The sequence below is a fragment of the Ambystoma mexicanum genome, chromosome 6p, assembly GCF_040938575.1.
Source record: "Ambystoma mexicanum isolate Mex_15411 chromosome 6p, UKY_AmexF1_1, whole genome shotgun sequence".
In the NCBI taxonomy this organism is placed as follows: Eukaryota; Metazoa; Chordata; class Amphibia; order Caudata; family Ambystomatidae; genus Ambystoma; species Ambystoma mexicanum.
Window position 1 is genome coordinate 1,423,151,920 of NC_090935.1, and position 18,259 is coordinate 1,423,170,178.

The window sequence follows — 18,259 nt, forward strand, 5'->3', positions numbered from 1 at the left end:
ACCCTCCTGGTGCGCTCTAACAAGTTCTGGTGTTCTTTTTGGAGGTCACCCAGTCCCTGGAGGGCCAGGTGATTTTCTTCCATTTTCCTTTTTAAGTGGCAGACTTCCTGGCCTAAGGTGTCCCTTTCCTGACCAAGAGCTTGAATTTGTGACGCCAGGTCGTCCCTTTGCCTTTGGAAGGCACCAGCTTTCTGGCGCTCCTGATCAAACTCTGCCTGGGTATCAAGGTCTTTCAGGATCAGTTTATTGCTCTCCTCTTTCTCTCTGTCTAATTGGATCTGCAGGGTGGCTACCTGCTCTGTGCATGCCCTGTTGAAATTGATCTGTTGCTCCAGCTTTTTCTGGCTCTGCAGTAGGGAGTCCAAACTGTCTTGGCGTTCCTTCTGCAAAGCCAGAATTCTGGTATCCTGGTCAGCCTTTTCCTGTTGCAGGATATCCATATCCTTCTTTATTTTAATGATGTGCTGTCTACTCTCATTTTCGGACTCCTGGCTTCTGTGCAGCCTCTGCTCAGAAGAGTCCAGATCAGATTGGGCCTTCTGTAATGCCAGCAGTTGCCTACTCGCCAGATCTTGGTCTTCAGCACATTTGTCCTGCATGGCTCCCATATGTAAATATAAATATGCCGCTACCCTGGCAATCTTGTGGTGCTCATCCTTGGCCTTAGGGGCCATATATAGTTCACTCAGGGCCACATGTAGGGGACCCTGATCTCCCCATATATCTGACCCTGTTTCAGTGATCTGGGGTGTGATTGCCTGCAACCAGACCGTCTGGTCCTGATGAGTCCACTCACCTCTCACAAATAGCTTATGTAAGAAGTGCTCTCTGGCTATTTTCATATCTACCAAGGTCGTCATTCTGGAATTTGAGTTCCTTCCTGATTTACAGAAGTTTGTATTTTATTTTTGCAAAACAGACCTTTTCCTTAGAGCGTTCCTTTGAGGAGTGCTTTACAGCGTAACACAGCATTGTGATCCGACCGGATATGTGTATCTGGTCAGCTGGCACGCTGTATTAATCTGCACAAGTGATGGATCTAACCCAAACGTCCGGCTCGAGCCCCCAATTTGTAAGAGGATTCAATTCAACACTACAGCTAAGTCAATGCCTAGTCTGGGATACTGAATGGAAACCCTTATTGATATATCTTTACGTCCAGTTCATGAGTTCTGGATGACTACCCCTATATAACACCCCTCTCTTGGAATCCCCCTGACCCCACTGAGCCAAGAAGTAGTTCTGTTTTGCAAGTTAATAGGTTTATTTGAGAATTTAAACAATATATATATATATCACACTTATAATAAATTAATAATTGAATATCACACTTAATCTGAGCAGTAATCAATAATGGATAGTCTGGCACTAGCACACTTCTTTATAATCAATGATGAGTGGTTATAGGATGGATAAGATAGCAACAATACTTTTATGGTTTCAAATGGATGCAAGGTGGAATGAAAATGCAGTACAGAAAAAAAACTTGATAGGATTTCAGCAAAAGACAATGTAATCACTTTTCTCTGGCAATTCACTCCCCCCCTTTATGCAATGCAAGGAAATGGAAGGAAAGCACACAGTTCTCAGAAATGCAATCAAATGTAATTCAGTTCACCCCAGCAAGCTAAGACTACAGGTATGAGTTTGAAATACAGGCAAAAGTGCTTTGATATGTGCTGGCAATGAAGTTAGGAATATGCTGAAAATGGTTTTAATTCCCTTTAGGAGGTTCAGGGTGAGTGGTATCTAGTTAATATTAGTCCAGTCTCACTCTAGCAATGATTCAGGGATGGTTCTTAAGAGGCAAACGAAATTTAGTAGTTCAGGCAAAAGCAGCTATCTTTTTACAAGTAAAGAAATCGGGCCAAATCGCAAATCACGGCAAAATTTGCGGGTGCGAGAATCGTGATTACGGAGAAAGTCTAAGGAGTAGGAAGTCGGTTCTAGGCTTGTTGAACAGCTGAAATTCTAAGCTTTCAGAGGAAAGTTAAACCAAGTTCCTAGCCCAAACGATTCCAGAGATACGGACGATTAAATAAAGGTAGTTTTTCGGATTTGAAATTTTAAAAGTTCAAAGCGACAGGTTACAGCTTGCAGCTAGAAAATGACAGGTGACAGTTAGGAGGCAGTTCTGGTTAGATTAAAATAGTTTGGATTAGATTATTTTAACTAAGAGATTGGTTCTGCACAGTTCTGCTAGGTACTCACAATATATTTTTGAATTAGGCCTCCCCACGGATCTGGTCAGGTTTTGGACTGGACTCCGGTTCTGGTCTCGGCACTTCACAGTGATCTGGGTCAGCTCTCTGGTTCTGCTAACAGCGGTCTGGGTCAGCTCTGCTCTGCTGGTCTAGCCTCTCTGGATTCTGGATACTGCTCTGCTTTCTAGGTACTGCTACAGGTTCTGGAGATTGATGGATTTGAAGTCTGGATCTCTGGATGTGAAGTCGTCGATCAGCATGCTCCACAGCAAATGGAATTGAATGTCCTCTCTAGCTTCCAGTGCCTCTTTTTATGTCTTTTGAAAGTGGGTGTGTGTGCAGCATCACTAGCCAGCCCCTCTCTCAACTGCCCATTGGTCAAGCTTTCCTTTCTCTCTTGATTGGGGAAAAGAAGTGGAGTGTCAGAGCGATGTCATTTAATGGCTTGCAGAAAGGACAATCCCCTGTCAAATTACACACAATCTATATTTGACCTAAAGACATATTTCATAGATACAGTGGTTTGGAATTACATGCACCTATCACATGAGGTATACCCTGTTCAAACTCTGCTCTTCCTGGGGGCTTGCATTCAGAAATGGCAACATTTTGTGCTTTTTAGTGGGTTTTGCAACATCGGATTTTTCTCCAGATTTATACACATGTACACGGCCTGTCCATACATACTCCAGTAAACTCCCATGTCTCTAGCTTAAACACAGAGTCTGTTGTATACATAAATAGCAGGGTTTTGCCCCAGAACATCACACAAATTCCCAACGCGTCTTAAAACGTGCACAGAAAAATCACAAGAATTATGGTATCATTTAAATAATTTTGACAAGTCCGCACCCTGAGTTATACATCTTTCTTAAAATCATATTCTGGCCAACAGGGGTGTGTCTTCCCAGGTCACATGGTGGAGAAACCAGTTTATCCAGTTTCTGCCAAGCTCAGAGACCCTGCCCCTCCCAGCTTCTGCCAAGAGGAAGCTATTTTACGGTCCCCCTAATAAACCATCTGCCTGGGCCCTGGAAGGCCCATTGTTCAAGAGGAAGCCATTTATGGCCTCCCCCCAATAAACCCTCTGCCTGGGCCCAGGACAGGCCTTTGTTCAACTCCCTGTAGCTGCTCCACCCCTAATCTAATCAGAGAGGTGACAACTCCTTTTGGCAAGGGGAAGAGTGGCTGAGCAGGTTTTAACTCCTGTGGGGGTAGATGTCAGGCAGAATTCAGTTCCTTAAGACAGGCCCTAGCTAATGTCACTTCTAGTTACCCAGTTTTCTGCATTCAAATAAACTAACAATTTTTACACATGCAGCTAGAATGCTGATTCTAAGTTCACAACTATGACATTTTAACAGTTACAAACTATGTGACACTCAAAAGTAGGTCACTCAGTTAATTTAAACATTTCGATTTTGGTGGTTTTAATCCAGTTTCAGTTAGGCTGCTGACATGCATAGCTCAGCCAGTCTTGTTATAAACCTTCAAGTCACTTCAGAATATAACTTTACATTGTATCCACCTCTCAGTAAGTCTTTCTTTGGCCTGCTTTGGGTTCATTTATTCAGTTTTACACAAATGTCTGGTGTTGTTTTAAAACGCCGGCTTTCTGATAGTGGTGAGTACTGGTAATGCAACCATTTTTGGGATTTAAGAAAATGAATTCCCCACGGTTCTAGGTTGCTTTTGGCAATCAGCATTGCCATTCCCAATGGTTTCAGGCTACTGTGTGGGTAGTCCAATGGTGGTTTTAGGCAGTGCCCTTCTGTGCCCATATCATCGGCAAAAATGGGTGGCAGCCTATTCTTCATGCATTTCCCTGAGCATTTTCTGGGAAGCTATGGCCATCATGATGTTTTCAATGCCAGTACTGCACAGTTTTTGTGGTAGGGCTCGGATGCATGGGTAAAAACATCCCACACCTACCAAGGTAATACAGGCTATCTTGAAGATAATGAGGGTTTGGAGGTGCAGCCAACTCAATTCTGTGTGGGTGAATGTAATGTGATCGAATTTCTACAGACCTATGCTGAGGTAGGCTTTAGCCTGCTCGGGGGCTTTCTGAGGTGCCAGGGAGGTGGCCGTGACCGCCTTGAGAAGGGGGTTGTCACCATCCAGAAGAGAGGTTTAGAACTTGGACAACAGCCCAGGTGCCTGAAGCGGAGATTCTGTGTTGGAGTCAATTGAGAAGAGCGACCTAGTACCAGCTATTTGAATTTTCTTGGTGACACGCGCGTTGAAGAAGGAGGTCGCATTTAATGGTGGCTTTGCAGAGGGGGTGGGCTGGAGTGAAAATCCATGGAGATTCTGTTGCACCATCCTGTACAGGGACCTGCATAAACCAAAGTGCACAATGTACAGGCAAATGTTGTTAGCAATTCTCTTACTCTTTGCTTTTGAAAATAAAGAACCAAAACTGGAAAGAGCGCAGTACACCAGTCTGCACCTCAAGAGTTCCACACAGTGAGTGAGTTACAGCCGGGTTGCATTCAGAGAAATGCGATGCTGGGAATGGAATCCCTTGGTATGTGGTAAGATTCTAGAAGTAAGAAAAGAAAAGGCACACGTAAAGGAAATTAGTCGCTAAAAACGACCTCTCTCCGCCACACGAAGACTGGCATCAGTGGAGTTTTACTGAAGTGATGCAAGTCTGGTAAAATTCCCCCAGTACCTTCTCGTGTCCTCACCCGCCGCGCTTAATGCACCTCCTTGGATTGGACTCCATTGTAAGGAAAATTGTAGAGGGCTTGCACAGCAGTGGTACAGGACCAGTGGAAAGGCACAGCCGCTTCAGACATTCTAAAGCCTTCCACAGTCTGGATATTGCTTGACAAGACCAGCAACTTGTGGTTATAGAGATTCACAATAACGTAAGCCAAGCTTCCTTTTCCCCTTAAAGGTTCAATGGTGGGCGTGTTTAAAATGAACAGTGCTATGGGTAATGGAATGGGCCGCAATATGATTGGTCAGCGAAGCATTCCTGTCAACAATTAAAAAAATCAAATTAGAACGTTAGGGTGTGGCATTAAGAGTATCCTACTGTTGTGTATGAAGGTCAGGAACAATACTGTACATCATGTACATCATGTCTATAATGGCCTTTTATTTAGCACCTCACCCACACATGCGATGACACGTGATTTGGTTCATGAACTGGCCCTCTTTTGGTGCAAATTACCATATTTGTAAGTTATTTCTAGACGTGGTTGTAAATTACAACTCAAAACTGTATTCCCCAAAAAATCAGATGAAACTTATTACTGTAGGACAATTCATGTATGTTTCTACTGCTTTACAAAAAGCCTCTCTTGCACCCAAAACAGGTGGCCTTTCTTTGAATCGCTTGCTTCAAACTCATTTTCTCTGTGCCAGGCAAGAAAAGCAAGTGACCTTTTACCAAAAACTTTTTATAGACTTTATTCTCACCCCAAAATATGTGTTCACTACATATCCCTTCTTATTCCACACATCTTCTATTTTACACCGTTTTTTTCACTACACTTTGTTCACAATGTTTTCGAAGACAAACTCTGTAGGCTTGTTAATGCTTGCAAGGTTACATTTCCCCATTAAAATAGAACCATAACACACCCACAACTTAACATGCCCCTGGTAAAACGCACTTTTGCTGTTGTTGGAATAAGTTTATAGAGAAGAAGAAAATCCTTCTGTGAAACACCTGTAAATCTTTATTTTTTAAATTGCTACTCACTGATTTTGTTTTTGCGTTAGTCAAAGCTTTGCCAGGAAAAAGCGGAGTCAATCAGTACCTTGGTGTTTGGCAAAGTGGGTACAAAGGCAGTTAGGGTCATTCAAAACATTTCCGAGTTGGGGTGTACTTGAGCGATGCCTCTTAGTGGTCATCCTTGTTATGTTATTTGAATATGTTTTTATACTGCGCCCAATGCTCCAGATAAGATTTTGAGGTTGGAGTATTTTACTCCCTATTTTTAAACTTTTGAAGTAAATGTGAGTTCAAGAGAGTAAAAATGAGTTTTCTCCTTTGCAACAAAGTAAAAAGTATGCGATATCCAGCCGTGTGCTAAGAGTAAAAACTGTATGGAAATCATTACCATGCGGTAGCTTTCTGCATTGTGAAAGAAAAGCAGGTTCCTCACACAATTAACAGATAAAGTACATGGTGCAGTGGCACAAACACCCTCTCCCAGATGGAACAGATGAGCACTAACCCTCTATGTTCCTCTTGCATATAAAGAAAGGGTACAAAAGCAGTATAAGCTTTTTAACGCTTCGTTCACACAGATCAGTTGGAGTAGGAACCGTGCAAGCTAATAATCCGAAAAGGTGATTCAGGGTAACCCCCATGCAAGCTTTAATCATGTAAACTGGTGGAAAACAGGGCAAGGTCTAAAGCAAGGGTAGGAGATTCCCTCATAGAGAACATATCAGGAATGTGTCTTTGCAGGAGATGCTCCTGTCATATGAAACAGATGTAACAAAGCCTTCAGTAGTGCACACTCCAATTTTAACATAGAAAAGGTATACATTAAATCTCTTTAGATCATGCTTAACTCACATAGTACAGGAATGTTGTGAGTCTGTCTCAACAATACAAGATTACCACACTTGGAACAGGTAAACTGTGGGTCACAGCAGTAGAAGTTCCACTTGCATAGAAAATGAACTGCATGGAATGGAGCAGTGCAAGCACCCCCACACTGAAAAGGTAAACTAAGGGCTGCACCGCAGCAGTGCAAGCTACACTCACTCATAACTGGAACATCGTAGGCCTCAGCAGGCCAAATTACTGTCACAATGAACATGCCTAGCATGTGACTTCCGATACAGCATTGGGAGAACCATCCACAAAGAACAGGAACAGTTAATTGCCTCAGCAGTGCAAGATCCTCAAAGATATAACTAATATAACATTGTTAACGACTAATCAAAATGCTCACGCTAACTCGAATCAGAAAAGCTTTTCAGTAGCCGTATGAATTCAGTAAACCATGATTAGGAATTCAGTCTTGGAAAACCAGATTATTTCCATACCAATTTCCAGCCACTCTACAGCTAGTTCACTTCATCAAACATGTTGAAGAAGGGGATTCTAAAATAACACAGAGCGATAATTCACTCAATACCTTTCATTATTTTTGTAAGGTCTGGCGATTTGATTTCTTCTGTATACATTTTAAGACACAAAAACCGGGCCAATTACACAGTAAAGCAAACATGAATTGTATTATGTTTTTGAGGTTCAATAGCAGAATTGTGTTTTGATGTTTAATGAAAGTCCTCATTTCCTGTAACTAGTATTACCGAATGGTATGATACAACAGTGCAGAGAGGTAAGGATTAAATGCTAAATTCTATATCTAATCTCATGGTCACATTTTGTCTGGACAGAGTTGTGATTTGTTATTTATAAAGCAATTGTGCTAAAGGTCTGTACATAGAAAATATCTACATGCAATTATCACCTAAACGAAGTTGGTAATGATTTATCGACCTCGGAAGGATGAAAGGCTGAGTTGGCCTTGCCGGTATTCGAATGTTCGAGCAGCATATCAAGCACAGACTGCAGCAGTGATCGCTCAACCGACTGAGCTATGCTACTGGCTAACATCCTTCAGAAGTCAGTACACTGAGGTATAATAATCACTGTGCCTAGAAGTTGGCCGAACCATGCATGAAGTGCTACATAAAGATGTTAAATACCTACATGGATTACACTACATGGACAGGTTTTGCTGAGTTTCTATTTCAATTACAAATGTAACTGTTTCGTGCACTTCATGGAGAGTCAGGTTTTGGATGTTTTAATTGTAGTCTTGAAGATTTGACAGAGGCTGTGACTCCTGTGGTTGCTGTAATGACAATTGCACACCCTTGAGTAAGGACTATGCTGCCACTGACCATTTATAGTTATATACACCATTGTCTATAAGTTAAGGCTGAATTGATGTAAACTAGATCTTGCATACGCCTCATTTTACACACTGTTTTTATAATTAGAGTGGAAATTAAATTATAAGAGTAAACATAATTTGCCTCTGCAAAAGTGTAAAAAGTGTGCAAAAGGCAACCAAAACTTGACAAAACTTGAAAATGAATAGGACCCATTGGAAACAAAACAGTTGTTCAGCAAACATGTCTGGTTTTAAAGTATGTATTACATTTGTGGAAAACATTGTCCTACACCAATAATGTGTATGAACACACCATATAGATGCATCTTTTTTGATCGATGAACACAGCACAGGAATTGTGCAATACTGGTTTGCTTTCACTGAAAAAAACTAATTTGTTACAAAAGATAATTCTCAGTTGTAACTCAGCTTTCCATCTTAGTAATTATATGATCCTACAATGCTAGGAAAATAAATATGTTCAATGCTTCGGTTTGCTCCATGAGCATCTATACACAAAAAACAGAAGCTGAACAGAAAGGACCCATCCCTTATATCATTGTGCTGTTTCTTTCTGAAAGTGCTGCAGATCATTAGCAGGAAAAAAATAAAGCTGTCATATTTATAGGATTGTAATGCATGAAAAGGCCTGGTAAGACGCTTATCTGGAAGCCTGACTGCGCTGCATCACCACCGTAGTAGTTCTGGAAGGCGTGCAATACTTCTAGGTGGATTTGTTTGTACTGAGTAGGGTGGATCTCATGACCTAAAAGATGGTCTTTCATGATCAATCCGGAACTGCAGTTCATGAATGTTAGGCTTTTTATTTTTTGTGCATGCCTAGCCTGATGAGTTCAACAAAGCAAACTAAAATTGGTCCTACTTCTTTTTGAACAGAAATGAACAACTGGATCCTTTTCAGCAAGTGAATGTCTCGAAATTATTATTTCTAGATACCTAAATTGTATGTCAACGAGTTCAAAGCTTGCCTAAGCATCTCTAGTAATGTGACGTCCTCCACTGGATTGAATGAAATTAAGTACAAGTGGCCTTCTCTCATATCACTTAGACCGTCTTTGCTGTGGTGTTTACCCTCAGAGAGTTAGTAAGTTAACTAGTAAGAATGGCCCACAAGGGTAGCCATCTTGAAAATGTATCCATGAATTCGATAAGGGTGAATAATGAATAAAGTTATGTCGAGGCATCAGCACTTAATATAATATATTCGATATATTTAGATCTCATTTAAAACAGACCCTTAAGGGGTCGACTCATTAGTGAGTATCATTGAAATGTGCCAATGATAAATGGGCAATCGATAAGAACTAGATATGGAGATGTAGTTGCCGCTATAGTCATGAAATAGGAATTAATGCTGAGTAAAGCAAATCGAAAATGTTTCCCTAAATACACTTTTCTATGCTCCTACTCATGGAGATATACTAGGACGTTTTTCATGCCGTACTTGTTAATGATTGATCGTAGCAGGTATTAGCTTTCTGATGAATGATCGACAGATATCCTTGATCACCCAATTTGTCTGGAAATACTAGAATGTAGCTGAACGCATGCAAAGTGTCCATGTAGGTGGTCTCTCAGAATAGTCCCGGAATATTCTGGTCTCTTTTTAGCCAAGTCTAGAAATCCGTGAAGTCTAGCATGATATGTTCATTCCTATGTTAAGAAAAAGAAATTAGTTAAAAGGTTTCACATCAGTATGTTGTACACAATCAAGCCTGTCTGCCGTCTAGAAAACTAAACTAGCTTGATCCATCCATCGCTCTACCACTACAAAGAAAAATAATCTAATCGGAACACTTATGCGCCTTTTGCCCAAATTGTATATTTTTGGTTGGTTTCTGCTCTGTGCTAAACTGTATCATGTTTAGACAAGGGCTTCTTGCCCTAAGCATGATTCCAATATTATCACCAGCAAATTGACTTTTCTCCTGATCCAAAGTATCAGGAGATACACAAATCTATCTATCTGTCTATCTATATATCTATATCTATATATATATATATATATATATATATATATATATATATATATATATATAATGCTTAGGTATGTTTCTATACTCGGCTGTTGGAATTTCTCAGTGTTAAGCTGCTCTCTGCTCTCGAAATGGAAAAGTGCACCCACTTCAACAGCTAATATTTCAGCATACAGGTGCAATTTATCAGTGTTGGGTTGCCTTCTGCTGTCCAAATGGCAAAGTGCTCCCACTTCAACAACAGATACCATTTCAACAAACGGAATGAGCACGGTTCTATGTGGTCACCTTCCACTATCACAAACATTCAGAAGTTACTTCTTTCCACCCCCACTTATCGTCACAAAGGGCACAGCTGTTCCAGTGTCAATGAACAGTTAATTACCGGCACAACGGGAAGAATGCCTCCTCATGAGCTAAAACTGAAAGTAGGTGCTGTAATTGTGCTACTACAAAATCTTATGCCATCACGGGGGACTCTGCTTTGGAACAAGGTTGACAATTACGTTTTTACAAGGACACATCATAAAGGCCTGTGTGATCGATGGAACTTATAAACTGTTCTTATACCGCACATACCTCTCATTCCATCGGATACGTTTATTATTTTCAATGACCATGAATAAGTCACAGGGACCTACGCCCCCATCCTGGAAGCGATCAGTGGTAATTAAAATATTTAAGAATGGGGACAGACGTGACCATATGAATTACTGACCGATATTGACCTTTAAGATATGCTAGAACGGCATATGTTATGCAAGGAACAGCTAGTGTTGAATAATTCACCTGTAAAAAGAGCAGCGCCATCTGCAAAAGCAGCTACTTTGGTACTTGGGTTTGGAGTGACAATGGTTAAATACGTATTCTCTGGTGAGAGTGGTCGCTCTATTCTTTTCCAATAGCTCACTCATCTGGGGGTTGACACAAATAATTATCACAAGTCGCATATTTATTTTGGGATACAAGTCTGCACACCTTTCATAAATTCATTTTTTTAAGTGCATTGCAAAGAGGGTTTTTATCTTAACCATTCACTAAACATCACAATTTCGTTTTTTAATTTGTCCATTTTACAACATACCTATTATACATTCTTTAAATATATTTTAAGGATACATTATTTAGATATATGTTCCAGTCATTATTGTGACACAAGTACCATCATATGTTACATGGTTTTCGTATTTCTTTTAAACAATTCATCCGAGCAACAAGCAGTGTACAGAAAAACATGGCATTTCATTATTCTTCTGTGGATGGCAATGGACTTCAAAGCAAAAGCATGCCTGCATTCACTTTGTCAATGAAAATTGTTTAGTGACCATAAAGGTGAGCTAACCAAAATGCAGCAGTAAATCTTTATTAGTATTAAATAGTAATATATATATATATACCCACAGTCCCATATGTCCATATGTATTCAACAGAGTACGCCCCCTTGTCTTTTTCCAATAGTCCAGGTATTTGGGGCTGACACAAATGCCTGCCGCGTTTTGACAGATAACGATTTCGAATCGAAGCTGTGAACATGTCAAATTATCTTTACTATGTAAACCAGTTTGTGCACCAATTTTCAAAGTGTTCTCATTTTAGACCAAAGCTTGAGGAAAGACTCATGGCGCGTCCTCGCAATGGGGCATTTGAGTCTGGTGGGCCAGGTGGCGATTGGTTCTGCCATTTTACATTATTAGGGAGCAAGCAAAACATTTCCTCAGGGGTGCATTTGTGACCGAAATGGTATGGTTGAAACGTTTCAGTGCGATCGGTGACGGACAGCAAAAGGTCTAGGTAAACAAACAAAACTGTCAACGTGGGAATCTTGTTTCAAATCTAACTACGGAGCACCTTAGCGGGACCTCAGCTTAGCACTGACTGACCCAGCCCTTCATTTAGGATGTGCTGTACTGTGGCTCTCTGCACACTTGTAAAAATAGCACACTAGCTTTGTATTTTGTTTTAGTGTTGATTTTTCTGTATGTGTATGGGCCAGTGGAACATATTCAGTGGAGACTAATGTGAGCTAATGTGCTTTCTTTCATAGCGTTTCGTGTCAAATTCCTCCAGCTTCTAAGCATCCGAGCAGACGTTTTGAAACCTTTTAATGTCCCTGCAAAGCAACAGTGATCTTGAAGAAAAAGCACGTACTTCATTGCTGAGTGAGTTTCTTTATTTACAATGTTATTTGGTTGCAAATGTGTTTAGGTTAGACTGTTGCATCTTTTCTGGGGCGTCCCCGGGCAGCATTTGCTTACCACATTGTTTGCCTGTGCTGACGTTCCCGGCTGAGGCTAGTCCTCACTGAAGGGCTCAATGAGACATGCTTAGGTGTGCAGATGTTCAGGGTGCGTGCATTATGTTGTGTTACTTGATATTTGTATAGTGTCGTACTGCTATCGCTTTGAGGATAGCTCAGGGGCAACGCGCTCGCCTTTGAAGCAAGATGACATGAAGCAACACAGGTTTCATCCCTGGGTCCACGCTTAGAAACCTCTGGGTATTAAGCGTGTAATAAATAACCAATTAAAATAAATAAATTAAATGTGACCCAGCAGCAGACTGTATTCTGAACATAACATACAAATGCTCAGAGCATTACATGGAATGTGACTGTATAATTGATGGTAATGTCCATTTATTATCGGAGATGAGGAGCGTAAAGGCACTCCTTACAAGTTTGGCAGTGTGGGGAAAAAAGTGGTGTTAATTCCACTCCTGGCACTTATTTGGCAGTGACCGCATTACATCAATTCTTTCTGCACTGCCAAATTTTAGGTTTTGGGGGATTTACTGCTGGCAGAATTACTGTGCAGGGGTGTTTGTCCCCCCCCAACTTTCATGGCACATCATTTTGTCCCCATTCATTTGGCTGGGGCACGCTTTCTTCAGATGTCATGACCCCCCCAGCATTTTCAGCAAAGTTACTCCACTGCGCACCACCACTGTGTGCAGGGAATGCCCTACTGCCTGACATAGCACACTTGATAAGTGGTCCAGACGACCAGGGAACCGCCAGTTAACAAAGAAGAGCACAAATATCCCATTAGGTGTGCACCAAACTGCAGATAAAAATACGATCCATATTATAGTGAGATAATTAGAGACCGGACATGAAGCAAGCAACCCTCAAAGAATCCAACAGGATGCCTGTGGGAGGGCAGAGAACAAAGAAACCGCTTAACAAATGATATATTTGCATTCTTAGCTGATTGGTTCATACCTGATCAGTGGAGCCATTGCCATGCTTAAGTCCACGGAGGAGAGTGGGAGGTCTTTTCCTGCAAGGCTGGGACCAAGCATGCAGTGGATGCCCGCATCCTCACTCAGCTTTCTAATGATAGCTTATAAGAGTTTCATGCAGTGGAGTTTCTTTGCTGAAAATGTTGGGGGGGACAGGGGTGAGGTGGACAGAGGGTGGGTGGTGGCTCTTAGGGATCATTTCGGCCAAATTGATAGATAAAATTTGGTTGAATGGTAGATTTCACTGAATTCGGTCACCACCATTAGTTCGAAGCCGAAGATACCGAACATGAAGAGCTGGAGTTGGGGGGGGGGGGTGTCCCCTGGCCCCCATGTTCGGTATTTTTGACTAAGGCAGTTGCAGGGGTGTCCCCTGCTTCCTCAGCATAGGTGGCAGGGGACCCAACAACAAAAAATAAGAAAAAGGGACCCTGCAGCGTTAGATCCGACCTGCGTTATATGGATGGATCTGATGCTGCAGGGTACAGGAGAGGCGGCGGATGGAGAAAAGGTAAGATGGGGGGGTTTATGGGTGTACTGGCAGTTTGGGTGGACATGGGTTTCGGTTTTGACTACGGTCAATTTCGCCGTGATTTTGTACCTCGGTCAAACAACCTAAATCCCTGAGGGATAACACTTGACTACTACACCACAAGAGTCCATTGCTGACGCTCTGTTATAACTTTCATAAGACTGGTGGCCTACCTTTAAAATTCAATTGGGCCCCCCCACATCTCCAGCCGGCCTGCCATGTACCCAGTGACACAACATAACATTCAAAAACTTAATTCCAATAGAACATACAAACAATGCATTATTTATCAGTTATTCAGACACAAAAGTCAACACACATATACTTGCATACACTCTCACCCACACACAAATGCACCTAGCACCTCCATTGACATACACTGTGTGCACACAACATTTATATGTACATCTACAATAACACAGGGAAACAGTGGTGCAACGTCCATTGAGCAGACCAGACTTAATCACCCCCTGATACCTGAAATTTTGGGCTAAATTGACTTGACCTAGCTGTACTATAAAGCCATGGCCGAAAGGAACAGATTCACTGGAATATCAGCAATTCCCTTGATTCTTCCTTTCATTCAAAGGCAGAAGCCATCGGTTAATGCAGTTCAGTGGGTGACCAAGTATACTTGATATCAATTTCTAAATGCCATATATCTCCAAACTTCGGTTCTGCACAGCACCTTATATGTGTGTGTGCTGATAGATGTTTTGCACAAGATTCTGACTGATTAAAATTAAGGTATGTTTTCCTGTGTTCAAATGGCTCCAAGCAGTGGCGTACCAAACGGAATAGGCAGCGGGGTCAGGCTGCCCCCCGTGGCTCTTTTAAGCACCAGACCGGGATATTTGTCATTGGGACACCTCTCCCGTTCGGCACATCAAAGAGGGCTCCCAACAGCAAAGGTGTCCTGCTGGCAGGACAATGTGTGCTGAGCAATTCCTGCTCAGCATGCTCAATGTCCTGGCAACAGGACACCTTACCCGTTCCGAATGGTAGAGGTGTCCTGCTGCCAAGACAACGTCCCAAGGAGCTCCGGGCAGCAAAGGGTCCTCATGTTACTCTGTATAAACAGAGCATTACAATGTGAGTGATTAGGCACTGATAGGAGGGACGGGGGTACTATTAGCAGGGACATTTATCCCTTTAGACATGTGAATGGGAGGGAGTGATCAGAAGTGAGAAGGGTGCATAATGTTGCATGCTTTATGAAATAATGATTATGGCTTTAAAACCCAAGGGGGATTTGTTAGGCTCACATTAATCTACATGATCTATTGTGACTTTGCATGCAGAATGGGGAGAATAAAATTAAACGCATACTCCCATTTTTCAACATATTTCTAGGACAATGTATATAGTGTATGGTTAGTTTACTATGAAAGGCTAGTTTATTATGTAATGTGGTTTGCTTCCAAGGCATTGCTATAAATAATTATTTAAGCACATGAAATGTAAAGAAAAACCTTAATAAATATCTATCAACTAAACCTGGAAAGATGTGCGCGGTCGCTTAAATTGTCCGCATCCCATTTTCACCATTTAACCAAGTGTGTGATCCTGAGCAAATCATTTAATCGCATTGTGCCTTATCTGCAGCTCTGTAAGTGACTCTGATTCACTTCAAAGCTTATGTTAATGCATCATGTTATTATAATGGAAAAGCCTAATGACTATAGAGTTGCTCCTCATATAACAAAAGTGCAATTTAGGTATTTTGCACCACAAAGTTATTTGTCACTTGGCTTATTTATGGCAACTTATTCTAAGGTCACTTCCATGGTGCCTCCGAATATCAAGGAGTGATGATGCGCCTTGCAATGTCATTTTCTGTGAAGTCAGTTCTGTTGGTGCAATCCATATAATAATTAGGATGGTGGTACTTTTGTAACATCTGAAAAGTGGCAAGACTAATTTTAGAGGCATTGCCGAGCTGTGGCTTGCCACCGAGCATGCACCATTTGTTATGGTTAGTGTGTCTACATACCTGGGGCCTTAATGTGTACTGTGAGCTCTGCTCACATTGTCCAAATGTGACACGCGCCCTCATGCAGCCCAGCCCGCCAACAAACATACACAAACACAATCCAAAATTATTATTATTTATTTTTTAAAAGTACCTCTGCTCTGCTTTCAAATGCCGCCCGGGCTACGTCTCATGGTACACCAACCTCTTCGCACTCACGCACCTCCAGACAGAAGCCAGCAAGCTGAATGAGCTTCCTAGTACCGGTCTGTGTGTCTCACAAACACAAAGCTGGAAAGTGATTCTCTATGCTGTGGCCCCTGGAAGTGCTGCTGCTAGTGTGGCAGCCCAGGCGCCAGGCCCTGCAACACCCAGTTCAGCACCCTGGCTGCTGACTTTGCGTCAGGCCAGCCAGGGTGAGGGACTGAGCCATGAAGGACATACTGGCCCTGAATGTGTTGCAGCGCAGCTGGCGGGTATCTCAGCATTATGTAATGAGACAGTGCAAGCCTTGCTGGGCACCCCAGCCGGGCTTATGCTGTGCAATTACATAATTGTTGATTGCGGGCCCCACTGCCCTCCCTCCAAAAGTTGAGGGGGAACAAAAAGGCATGCCACAGAAGTTGGGGGGGGGGGGAGACAAAACCCCCTGACCCCCCTATAATTACGTCCATGGTTTCACGATGGATCACAGAGAAATCATTGAAGATTGCCCTGAAATCTACTGTCCTTCCAGCAGGAGCTCCACCAAGGCCATTTATTCTAGGGTGGTGCCTACTTCCTCAGGACTTTGAGTTGCATGAAGAGTGTACTAGGTATGCCACCCACTGAGAAGCACAGCCGATGGAAACAAAACGGGCGCACAGGGAATTATTAGCTGGCCCATATGGCAATAGGCCAATGCCGAACTTAAAAACACAAAATCCTAATGTGGGCCTGTGTTTTTGGCCCATGTGTGCCAGTTTGATAAATTACTTCACCATGCGGCAAGTAGTTTTGACTAGTGTTACTCTTTAAAATGCCCAATTTGCATCACATTTTATCAAAAACCTCCCCTTTGGGTACTTCTCAAATAGTCTGTCACAAAAGGAATGAATTGGCATTTGCAACGGTGGGCCACTCTTTCATTGGTGCCCGAAACAATTTTATGCCCCGGTCCGACCCTGCCCCCACCTAAGCAACACGAAGAGGAGGGTTACTGCAACTGACCCACAGCAACCATTCCAGGTACTTCAAAGGCCAAGATCACAGTATCTCAACGGGCCCCAAATTGCGGTTGAGAGGCAGAAACCCTACATCAGAGCTTAGAAGTTCCAACAGTGCTATAGTAGCACGGTTCAATTTTCCCGTCTTGTCCTGCCTCGTATGCCAAGGCCTGCATAACCACTGGCGTAACGGGGGCCCCACTTGGAGATTTGTTTTAAAAAAATATTTTTTTAACATTTTTGAATTCACTCTGCAGTCATAAAGAAATTATTTCTGTAACAGAAAGAATTTCTTTATGAAGGCAGAGTGACTACAAAAATAAACTTTCTTTTTGAAGTCCGAGGGCTACCCCCACCCCATGACATGGGGGAGCCCTATGACTTCAAAAAGAAATAGTTTATTTTTGAAGTCACTCTGCCTTCATAAAGAAATTATTTCCGTTATGGTTCAGTCCTTAATGGAAGTAATTTCTTTATGAAGTCAGAGTGAATTCAAAAAGAAGCAATTTCTTTTTGAGGTTATAGGGCTCCCCTCAATCCCATGACGTGTGTGAGTGTATGGTAAGGGGCGTACACTTAAATGTGTAGGTGGCTGCCTGTGTGAGTGTATGGTGAAAGGGTGTACACAAATGTATGGGTGGCTGGGTGTGCGTGTGTGCGTGTACTGTGAAAGGGTGCACACTTAAATGTATTGGTGGCTGCTTGAGTGTGCCTGCATGGTGAAATGGTGCACACTTAAATGTATGGATGGGTGCCTGGGTGCGTGTGCCTCTATGGTGAAAGGGTGCAACTTAAATGTACGGGTGGCTGCTTGGGTGTGCCTGTATGGTGAAAGGGTGCATACTTAAATGTATGTATGGATGACTGGGTGTGCGTGTGTGTATATGGTGAATGGTGTGTGTGCTTGTGTTCAGGGGCGCTACAAAACCTACACTTCGGGGGGCTCATCCTTCAAATGTTGGGAGAGGTGCTAACTTCACAGGCTTGGGGGAGCGGCAAACTTATTTGTGTGGGTGCATCTAACTTCTTTATGCATTTTAATGATACTATTCTAGTGTAGCTTCAATGTTACAAGCAGTTAACTCTCTCCTTTTAGTCTGAAAGCACCCACTTAAGTTTATGTTTAACACTTATATAGCGCACCAGGTACCCTAAGGCAGGGCGCTTAAAGACAAAACTCAGACAAAGGAGATCTAACACAGAACAAAAACTGACCGAAGGCCCAGCCGA

General features: G+C 42.3%; 1 protein-coding gene across 8 annotated transcripts in view; it reads left to right on the top strand.

Moving 5' to 3' along the window:
• TMEM150C (transmembrane protein 150C) overlaps positions 1-18,259 on the top strand; it is a 576,836-nt gene that overhangs the window by 224,700 nt on the left and 333,877 nt on the right. For all 8 annotated transcript variants that reach the window (XM_069626139.1, XM_069626145.1, XM_069626142.1 and 5 more), the window contains one exon: positions 12,125-12,239. The gene's annotated coding sequence lies outside the window, so the exon portion shown is untranslated. The remainder of the gene's footprint in view (positions 1-12,124; positions 12,240-18,259) is intronic.